Genomic DNA, 9,738 nt, shown 5'->3' on the forward strand with positions numbered 1-9,738 from the left:
TCAATCCAGGGCTGCTCAGCCAGCCCTCATGGATGAGTCTTGGGAGTACTGGCTCCAATCTGAGACTGTTTGTTTCACTGGGGTCTTCTCACAAGAGCTTGGCATAAGACAAACAAGAACACACCATGGCTAATTTCTTAGGACTGGCCAGCCAGGACATTTCATTTCCCTCAGAAGCTACTGGAGCTTTAGAAATCTGTTTACTGACAAACCAGGATTACAGGCATGAGCCAGTAGCTCTCACCTAGCTGAGGCTCCAGGAAATCACATTTACCATTTGTAAATAAGTTTTCAGTAGGAATCCTGGAGGCCTGTGAAATAATGTAATCAGAGAAAGGGCTAGGGTGTTCCTAGGGTGCCAAGACTTTGTGAGTAGTGATCGAAACTAGGACCCTAGGGATGGGCTTTTCAAGATGGTGATTGGCCAGGAGCCCTTAGTACAACCCAGCTAGACAAATGTCCTTTTATGGATATTATCTGCCAGGTAATGCCTGTTCTTTTTTGAAAATATTCAGGCATCGGCTCTGATTAGAAACACCCTGCCTTCTCACCACTGTTCAGTCCAAATTCAAGTTCAATAGCTTTCTTCATTAAAACCTCATGGCAGTTTAATTACACCTGAACTTATAGACAAGAATCTTTTACCTATTTCCATTCTCAGGTTTCGATCACCATAGAGCAGCTTTCCCTGAATTCGAAATAAAGAACCCTCAGTGACGTCACCAATGGTGATGATGGAGATCTGGAGTCATCACTGGACTCCAGAAAGAATGTGAATGTAGAGCAGATAAGGCTATTTGCAGAAAAGACCAAGCAGATTTCGAGTCCTGTGGATGTCTCACTTGTTCTGAACCCTACACATGACGCAGATGAACCTGCAGATACTCCAGTGGAAGAAGATCCAGAATTTATTCACTTGACTTTCACAGTCTGCCTAGATCAGCTCCAGGTGAGTCAAATCAGGACATGTCTTGGCATGCAGGATAAACCAGCACTTGTGGGGTTTGAGGAAAATTTCCCCAGTCTGTGTTCAGAAGCACCAATAAGTGATGTCTGAAAGCTTAATTCAGTTGAGGAAAGGGAGTCTGTCCTCACAGAATATCTGCTGCAGGAAAACCAATCTCCAATGGAGAAATTAGAATATGTCCCTCCCTCAACTCAGGAAGAAAAGCCTTCCTGTAATGAGGTGGTAGATTCCTTTGACTACCCTGACCTAGCATTTCTGCTTATAGGCAACTTATAGGAAGATCTAGTGTTATAGGTTCCTTCTTCCCTCCCTGGGAAAATATCTATTTTACTTTTTGTCATGATTGATGTAAAATGTTTATTTTATTTACTCTTCTAACTCTATTAAAATGTCAATATTTATGTTGTACAATTCTTGAATCCTATATACTGTGGATTTTTTTCTTCCTATAATCTGATGACCCAGGCACATGGGTCCTGAGTGGGTTGAAACACCTGTAGCTGTACAAGAGAATCTACTGGATATAGAGGCAACTATTAAATGCATAGGCAGTGGCAAAAGTCCAGGCCATGTCTCTATATGGTGATAGGGTCCCTACACTAGCTCTAGGACATAGCAGACCAGACATCCTAGAAAGGTGTTCCTCCTTGATCCTCAAGCTCATAATCTGTCAATTGGGACAAATGCCAGAGTAAATGTAGTGGTACATGAACTCTCTTCCAACAGTGAATTCAAGTATCAATACGCATCCATTGTGCTTCATGCAAACATCTAAGAAAATTTCACCCTAAAGAACATCAAATACCTAGTTTGGGGAGAAAATATTTAACAAGATACATAGAATCCCACAATTCAATGAAAATGAATACACATCAAGAAACCTGTGGGACACAGCAAAAGCATTCCTGAGGGGGCAAATTTATTCCCCTCAGTGTCCACATCAAGAAAATAGAGATGGACTAAGTAAATAATCCCATGTTGTAAACTACTAGAAAAACATGAAAAAAGTGGAACCTAAAGTTACTAGACGGAACCAGATTACCAAATTAAGAGCTGAAATTAACGAGATAGAGATTAAGAAAATTATAAATAAAATTAATAAAACAAAAAGCTGTTTTTTTTGAAAAAAATACATAAAATTGATGGACCTTTGGCAAGATTAATTAAGAGAGGAAACCCAAATTAACAAGATCAGGGATGCCATGGGAAAAATCACAACAAATACCCAAGACATCCAAGCAATTCTAAAGAACTATATCCAGAATCCATACTCTCTAAAGAAAGAAAACCTATCAGCAATGGATGCATTTTTATGTGATATAGATAGATAGATAGATAGATATAGATATAAATGGAATTCTATGTCTCCATCAGAAAGAATGACATCACCCCATTTGTTAGGAAATGCAAAGACTTGGAAAAACTTATATTAATTGAATTAAGCCAGGCCAAAGAAACATAGGTCCTATGTTTTCCCTTATTTGCAATAACTAGTATATGTCTGGGACAAGCAGAAAAGGTCAAAAGCTATGTACATATGACCAGATAAGATGATTTAAGCGAGGGGTCGGGGGGTGGGGGGAGGATGGGAAGGGATGGGAAGGGGAAACAAAGGAGGAGGCTACAATGCTTGATAAGAAATGTACTCATTATCTTGCCCATGTAATTGTAACCCCTCTGTACAGTATTTTCACAATAAAAAAATTTAAAAAAAAAGAAATGGATGCATTTTTAGAGAAATACAAGTTACCCAAACTGAGCAAAGAACCAATCAATTAAAAAAGCCAATATCTTACAATGAGATAAAGGAAGCAATCAGAAGTTTTCCAACAAGGAAAAGCCCAGGACAAGATGCATTCACTACGGAATTCTGTAAGACTTTTAAAGAGGAACTAAAACCCATACTCCTCAGCCTCTTCCATGAAATAGAAAAAGAGGGAGCTATCCAAAACTCATTCTACGATGCCAATATCACACTCATCCCCAACCCAAGCAAAGACCCAACAACAACAGCAACAACAAAAAACTACAGACCAATCTTCTTGATGAACACAGACACAAAGATCATTAACAAAATTCTATCCAACAGAATCCAGAAACATATAAAAAAACATACATCATGGCCAAGTAGGCTTCATCTCAGAGATGCATGGATGGTTTAACCTACAAAATTTAATAAATGTAATCCATTATACCAACAGACCCAAGGTCAAGAGCCACATGATTATCTCCATTGATGCAGAAAAAAAGCTTTTGATAAGAGACAATATTCATGTTAAAAGCTCTGGGAAAAATAGGAATAGAAGGAACATTCCTTAAAACAATAAAAGCCATATACGACAGACCAACAGCCAATATTATACTTAATGGGAAAAACAACCAATTTTCCTAAAATCAGGAACAAGGCAAGGATTCCCACTTTCTCCACTCTTCTTCAATATACTTCTGGAAACCTTAACCAGAGCAATAAGTCAAGAAAAAGACATTAAAGGGATCCGCATAGGGAAGGAAGAAGTTAAATTATCTCTTTGGGCAGATGACAGGATACTATACCTCAATGATCCCAAAAACTTCACACTCAAGCTCTTACAACTTATAAACTAATTCAGCAAAGTAGCAGGATACAAAATCAACCCACAAAAATCAGTTGCCTTTCTGTACACAAACAATGTAGAAGCAGGAAGGGAAATCAAGGAAACGGCCTCATTCACAATACTCCCCCCCCCCAATAAAATATTTAGGAATTAGTCTAACCAAAGATGCAAAAGAACTATTTAATGAAAACTATAAAAACTTAAAGAAAGAAATTATAGAGGACACCAGAAAGTGGAAAGACCTTCCATGTTCTTGGACAGGCAGACTTAATGCAGTGAAAATGCCAAAATTAATATACAAATTTAATGCAATTCCTATTAAAATCCCAATGATGTACATTGCTGAAATACAGAAAACAGTCCAAAAATTCATATGGAACATCAAAAGAACTAGAATAGCCAAAATAATTCTAGGCAAAAAAGACAACATGCGAGGGATCTCGATGCCAGCTGTACTATAGAGCCATAATGACAAAGACAGCATGGTACTTTCACAAAAACAGACCCCCGAGGGGCTGGGAAGGTGGCTCAGTGGTAGAGCACTTGCCTTGAATGCCTGAGGCCCTGGGTTCGATTCCTCAGCACCACATAAGCAAAAAGAAAAAAGCCAGAAGTGGCGCTATGGCTCAAGTGGTAGAGCGCTAGCCTTGAGCTGGAGAGCTGAGGGACAGCACCCAGGCCCAGAGTTCAGGCCCCACGAGCGGACCCCCCCCAAAAAAAAAACCAGACCTCCGAAGACCAAGGGATTAGAATAGAAGATCCAGAAATAAAACTACATGCCTATAGTCAGCTGATATTTGACAAAGGAGCCAAAGACATACAGTGGAAGAAGCACAGCCTCTTCAACTACTGGTGCTTGTGCTGGGAAAACTGGGCGGCCACATGCAGAAAATTAAAAGTGGACTCCAGCCTGTCACCATGCACTAACATCAACTCAAAATGGATTAACATCAAACCTGAATCCCTGAAACTACTGCAGGACAGAGTAGGAGAGACACTTGAACTTATAGGCACAGGCAGGAACTTCCTGAACAGAGTTCCAGGGTCACAACAAATTGGGAAAGACTCAACAAATGGGACTACCTTAAAATAAAAAAGCTTCTGCACAGCTAAAGCTATAGCAACCAAACTAGAAAGAAAACAAACTAACGGGAAAAAATATTTAGCAGCAATATATCAGACAAGGAGATAATATCCAGTATGTACAGGGAACTCAAGAAACTAATCCCTCCCAAACCCAACAAATCAATTACTAAATGTACAAGGGAACTAAAGAGAGACTTCTTAGAAGTAGAGATAAAAATGGCAAAGAAACACATGAGGCAATGTTCACCATTCCTGGTTATAAAGGAAATGCAAATAAAGACAACCTTGAGATACCACCTTACCCCAGTCAGAATGGCCCACATCCTAAAGTCAGCCAACGACAAATGCTGGAGGGGATGCAGAGAAGGAGGAACCCTATTGAACTGCTGGTGGGAATGTACACTTATACAAACCACTTTGGAAAGCAGTTTGGAGGGTCTCAGAAAGCTAAATATTGACCTCTCCTATGAGCCAGCCATACTACTCCTAGGCATCTATCCTGAACAACAGGAACCATGATACAAGGACACGTGCACCTCCATGTTTATTGCAGCACTGTTCACAATAGCCAGGATATGGAAACAACCCAGATGCTCTCACTACAGATGAATGGATCAAAAAATTGTATTTATATACAATGGAATATTATGCTGCCATTAGAAAGAACAAAATAATGGCATTCACAGGGAAATGGATAGAACTAGAAGAAATCATGTTGAGTGAGGTAAACCAAGAAGAAAGAGACAAATGGCACATGGTCTCCCTGATAAGTGGATGTTAAATCCAGAACATAAGGTAATACAACAAAGTAAACAAGACGAGAAACAAAAGACTCCCACTCATCTAGTCCAATCATTACTAAATTACCCCATGCCACTGACCACATATGGTATATATGTGCACATCAGAGGGAAACTAGGAGGAGGACACAGAACTAGAGGGAAATGGGAAAACATACAACAGTGAGACCCATCAGCTGCACTGGACATTGATCAAAACAAACCAAGCAACTTAAAGGCAGCGTTGGGAGGGAGGAAATGAGTGGGAAAGAGAGAACAGCTGACACTCTGCAAAAAGAAAGGAATGTAAATATCACTCGATATGGAAGAAATAACTGTATAGTCAAAGCCCATAGAACTCATAAACTTTATGGAAAATGATAGGCAATTTGCCCCATGAGTGTTAGAATGTGTTTGTAACTTTAACTAAGCATCACTATCCCCAAATACTTTGAAATTTGTGAAATTATGCAATCAATCACAATAAAAATTTTGGAAAAAGTACATAAGAAATATGAACACTGACATAAAATACATCATAATTAGGAGAAAGAAGACTTGCATAAATGGAAAATGACTTGCCAGGTGTCATGGACCATCTCACTAACTCTAGCTTCTAAAGTGGCATATTCTAAAGATGGAGGTTCAAAGCAGCACCTGCAGACAAATCTTAAAGACCCTTATTCAATGAATCAGTAAAAGTCAGGAACTAGAGGTGTAGCTAAAGTTCTATGTACAAGCGTTGAACAAAAATATAAGCAAGAGAGCAAGGTCCTGAGTTCAAATTCCATTGGTGGCATGAAAGATAAATATATCAGAGAAACAAAATTTTGACAATGGCAATTTTAAACTAAGGAAAAACATATACAGGAAAAAGGAAAAGTACATGTCAATACTGTCCTTGAACAGTTTTTTCTCATGTCCATAGCTCCAATTTTGAATATTTGTTGTTTTTTTTTTTTTTGGAAATAATTTTTGGAAAGGTTTTTCTTCCTCAGGTTGGTTTTGAATTACCATCCTCAGATCTCTTCTTTCTGAGTAGCAAAGATCACAGATGTGAGTCATCCTCCCCTACTTAACTTCCTCTTGTTTTTGCAGTATCCAATTAGTTTGTTTAGGATTTCTTATAGTCCCATACACATTTTAGAATGAATTTTGCAATTAATTTAAACCTAGGTCACAATCTTGTAAGGGGGCATTTTGAATGCAAAGGCAATTTGAAAAGTACTGCTCTTTTAGAATTTTTTTTTTTTGGGTCCAGTCTTGGGGCCCGAACTCTGGGCCTGGGCGCTGTCCCTCAGCTCTTCAGCTAAAGGCTAGTGCGCTACCACTTGAGCCATAGCGCCACTTCCGGCTTTTTTCTTTTTGCTTATGTGGTGCTGAGGAATCGAACCCAGGGCCACAGGCATGCAAGGCAAGCGCTCTACCACTGAGCCAACTTCCCAGCCCTCTTTTAGAAATATTAAGTCCTAGCTGGGCACTGGTGACTCATAATTGTTATCCTAGGTTCTAGGAGGCTGAGATCTGAGGATCATAGTTCAAAGCCAGCCTGAGCAAGAAAGTCTGTGATATTCTTACTCTAATTAACCACCCCCTAAACCAGATGTATAGCTGTTGCTTAAAGAAGTAGAGTGCTAGTCTTGAGCAAAAAAGTTCTGGGACGTTGCCCAGGCCATGACTAAAGCTCCACAACTGATAAAAAGTAAAATAAAGTACAATATTGAGTCCTTTAGTTATAGGACAGGGTTATTTTTTTCCATTTCAGTGGATCTACTTGACTATAAAGGCTTTTTTCTATTTCCAAATCACTCATCTTTTTATTGTTGATGTTCTGTGGTGGTCTTGGTGCTTTAATTCAGGATAGGAGCTATCCTTGAGCTTCATGTAGCATGAAGCTAGTACTGTACCACTTGAGATACAGGTCACTTCCAGGATTTTTGGTGATTAATTGGGTCTAGGATGTAGTGCAGGAGGAAGGTGAGTAGAAGGAATGGATTGGGGGTGTCCCTCCTTACCCTGGTGCTTTAGTCATATGAGATGGAAAGTTTGCTGAAAATGGGCAGGTCTCCTGAATTGTCCAAGATGGGGGAATCTGACCCAGCATGGCTCCTGCTGCACTGCACAGGTAGCCTTGACCCAAGAGAGAATCCTGAGGGGTGGCATGAGAATCAAACATATGAGAGAACTCAGACATGGATCAGAATAGGAAGGTGGTGGGGTAGACATGAAAGGCAGCCCCATGAAAGAGGTAAAGAACAAATACCTGGCTCTAGAAGGTGAAGGGGTTATTGGTGCCATCAGGAAGGTTGGGTGAGCCCAGGAGGTCATCGGCAATCAGGATGGGTGTTGGGATGATGGACGTGGGGCTATCTAGCAATCCAGTGGTGGCAGCAGTCTCATTGGCACTGGAAAATCCAGCAAAGCTAAAGCTATGCTGGAGATAGGGAAGGTCTGCAGAAAGGTCCTGGCCAGGGCTCTGCGTTCCTTGGTTTTGTGGATGAAGTGGCAGCAGGGCTCATAGAGGCAAAGGTTGGTGACATGGAAGGTGCAACCCAGCTAGATCTTGCACTTGGGATGGCAGGCTAGACTGTGGAGCTTGTGGATGCTGTGCATGAAGTGACACTTGTCTCTATAGGTGTTTTCTTCAAATTGGAGGAACAGCTAGGTCTTATAGCCACTGGAGTTGACCTGCCTCTTTTGGTCTGCTTCTGATTGGGCAGCAGCTGCTCAGCACCTGTGAGAAAGAGCAGTCTCTGAAGCTGCTGTCCCTAGAGTACAAGACTGGGACTGGCTCACCCTTCAGGTTGCTGATGACCTAGCTCTGGTGGAACTTGATGCTGGGCAGGGTGTTGGCCAAGTGCCTCCAAGGGAAACACCTCAGCTCAGCAGCAGGAGAGACCACTGCCTTCCTGTCCAGCAAGCAGCCCCTTCTCTGGGAGCTCTGTCATTGAGCATCTTGTCAACCAAACCTTGCATAAAGCTTCTCTCAAGTTGAAAATGGTGGTAGATACGAGTGGGGTAGTCATTGTGGACACTGACAGAGGCCCAAAGGTGCAGATTTGGTGTCATGAAGGTCCTGATGTGGGGAAGGTGCTTACTCTCCCACTTAGGTCAGGAGTTCCACATGTCTAATCCCAGGGCCCCTCACCTTTCTCACTCTGCCCTCATAGAACTTTAAGTGGAATTTTTTGTTTTCTTTTTAGATTATAAAATGTCAGTGCATCAAATACAAGGGATTGCTGCATATTAACTGGGTTGCATGTAGTCAGGTTTTTTGTTTGCTTTTTGTCAGTCGTGGGGCTTGAACTCTGGACTTGGGCACTATCCCGTGCTCTTCAGCTCAAGGCGAACATTCTACTGCTTGACCCACAGCACCACTTCCGGTTTTCTAGTGGTTAATTTGAGATAAGAGTCTCACTGACTTTTCTGCCGGGCTGGCTTTGAACTGTGATCCTTAGATCTCAGCCTCCTGAGTAGCTAGGATTAGAGGCGTGAGCCACTAGCACCCGGCAAGTAGTCAGTTTTTCATCAGAACAAATACCTGAGAAACATATCTTCTGAAGTGAGATTATGTGTGTGGAAGGTAGGAAAAAAAATGAGAAAAACTGGAAATGTTGGCAGATGCTGTAATTTGGGCTTTTGGGGAACAGTGCAAGGATATTATACATTCAATGGCACTTTGAATCAAGGTAGTAAGACCCTCTCAAAAATATTAAATAAAAAAGGGATAGAGGCACAGTTCAAATGTTAGAGCATTGCCTAGTGTGTGTCTGGCCTGGAGTTCACTCCCTAGCCCCAGAGATTTGACGTGGAAGGGGCTAATCTGAGTGTTACATGTAATCAATAGCAGGTTCTCTAGCACTGATCTTTTGATTAAATTGAATTAATGTGTGTGTGTGTGTGTGTGTGTGTGTGTGTGTGTGTGTGTGTGTGTGTGTAGGTGGTATGGTGTAAGAGATAGCAACTGAGTTTCAATCTTCTCAAGGTGAATATCTAGTTTTCCCAGCACCATTTTCAGAGCCATTTTTTTCTCTGGTAAAAATGAAACAGTATTGATTCAGTTCACTCTAGAAAGATAGAAGGTAGACAGGGACACAAAAGAAATGTTTTGGTCTAGTATTCTGTTTAAATACAGGGCTCAAGCTTTTTGTTTTAGCTTTTAGTTTTGTGGCGGGCACTCTGCCACTTGAGCAACACTTTCACTCCCAGCTTTTTCCTGGTGAATTGATGAGAAGTGTCTCTTGAGTAAGTAGTATTATAGGCCTGAGCTTCTGGTACTGAGCTACAAAAGAAAACAAATTTAAATTTTCTA

The 9,738-nt window shown here is 40.9% G+C and overlaps 1 pseudogene; it reads right to left on the reverse strand.

The window, feature by feature from the left end:
- Positions 1 to 7,450: 7,450 nt before the first annotated feature.
- LOC122115101 lies at positions 7,451 to 8,452 on the reverse strand (annotated as a pseudogene).
- Positions 8,453 to 9,738: the final 1,286 nt, after the last annotated feature.

The sequence above is a fragment of the Dipodomys spectabilis genome, unplaced genomic scaffold (assembly GCF_019054845.1).
Source record: "Dipodomys spectabilis isolate Male_0828 unplaced genomic scaffold, ASM1905484v1 ptg000116l, whole genome shotgun sequence".
Classification (NCBI taxonomy): Eukaryota; Metazoa; Chordata; class Mammalia; order Rodentia; family Heteromyidae; genus Dipodomys; species Dipodomys spectabilis.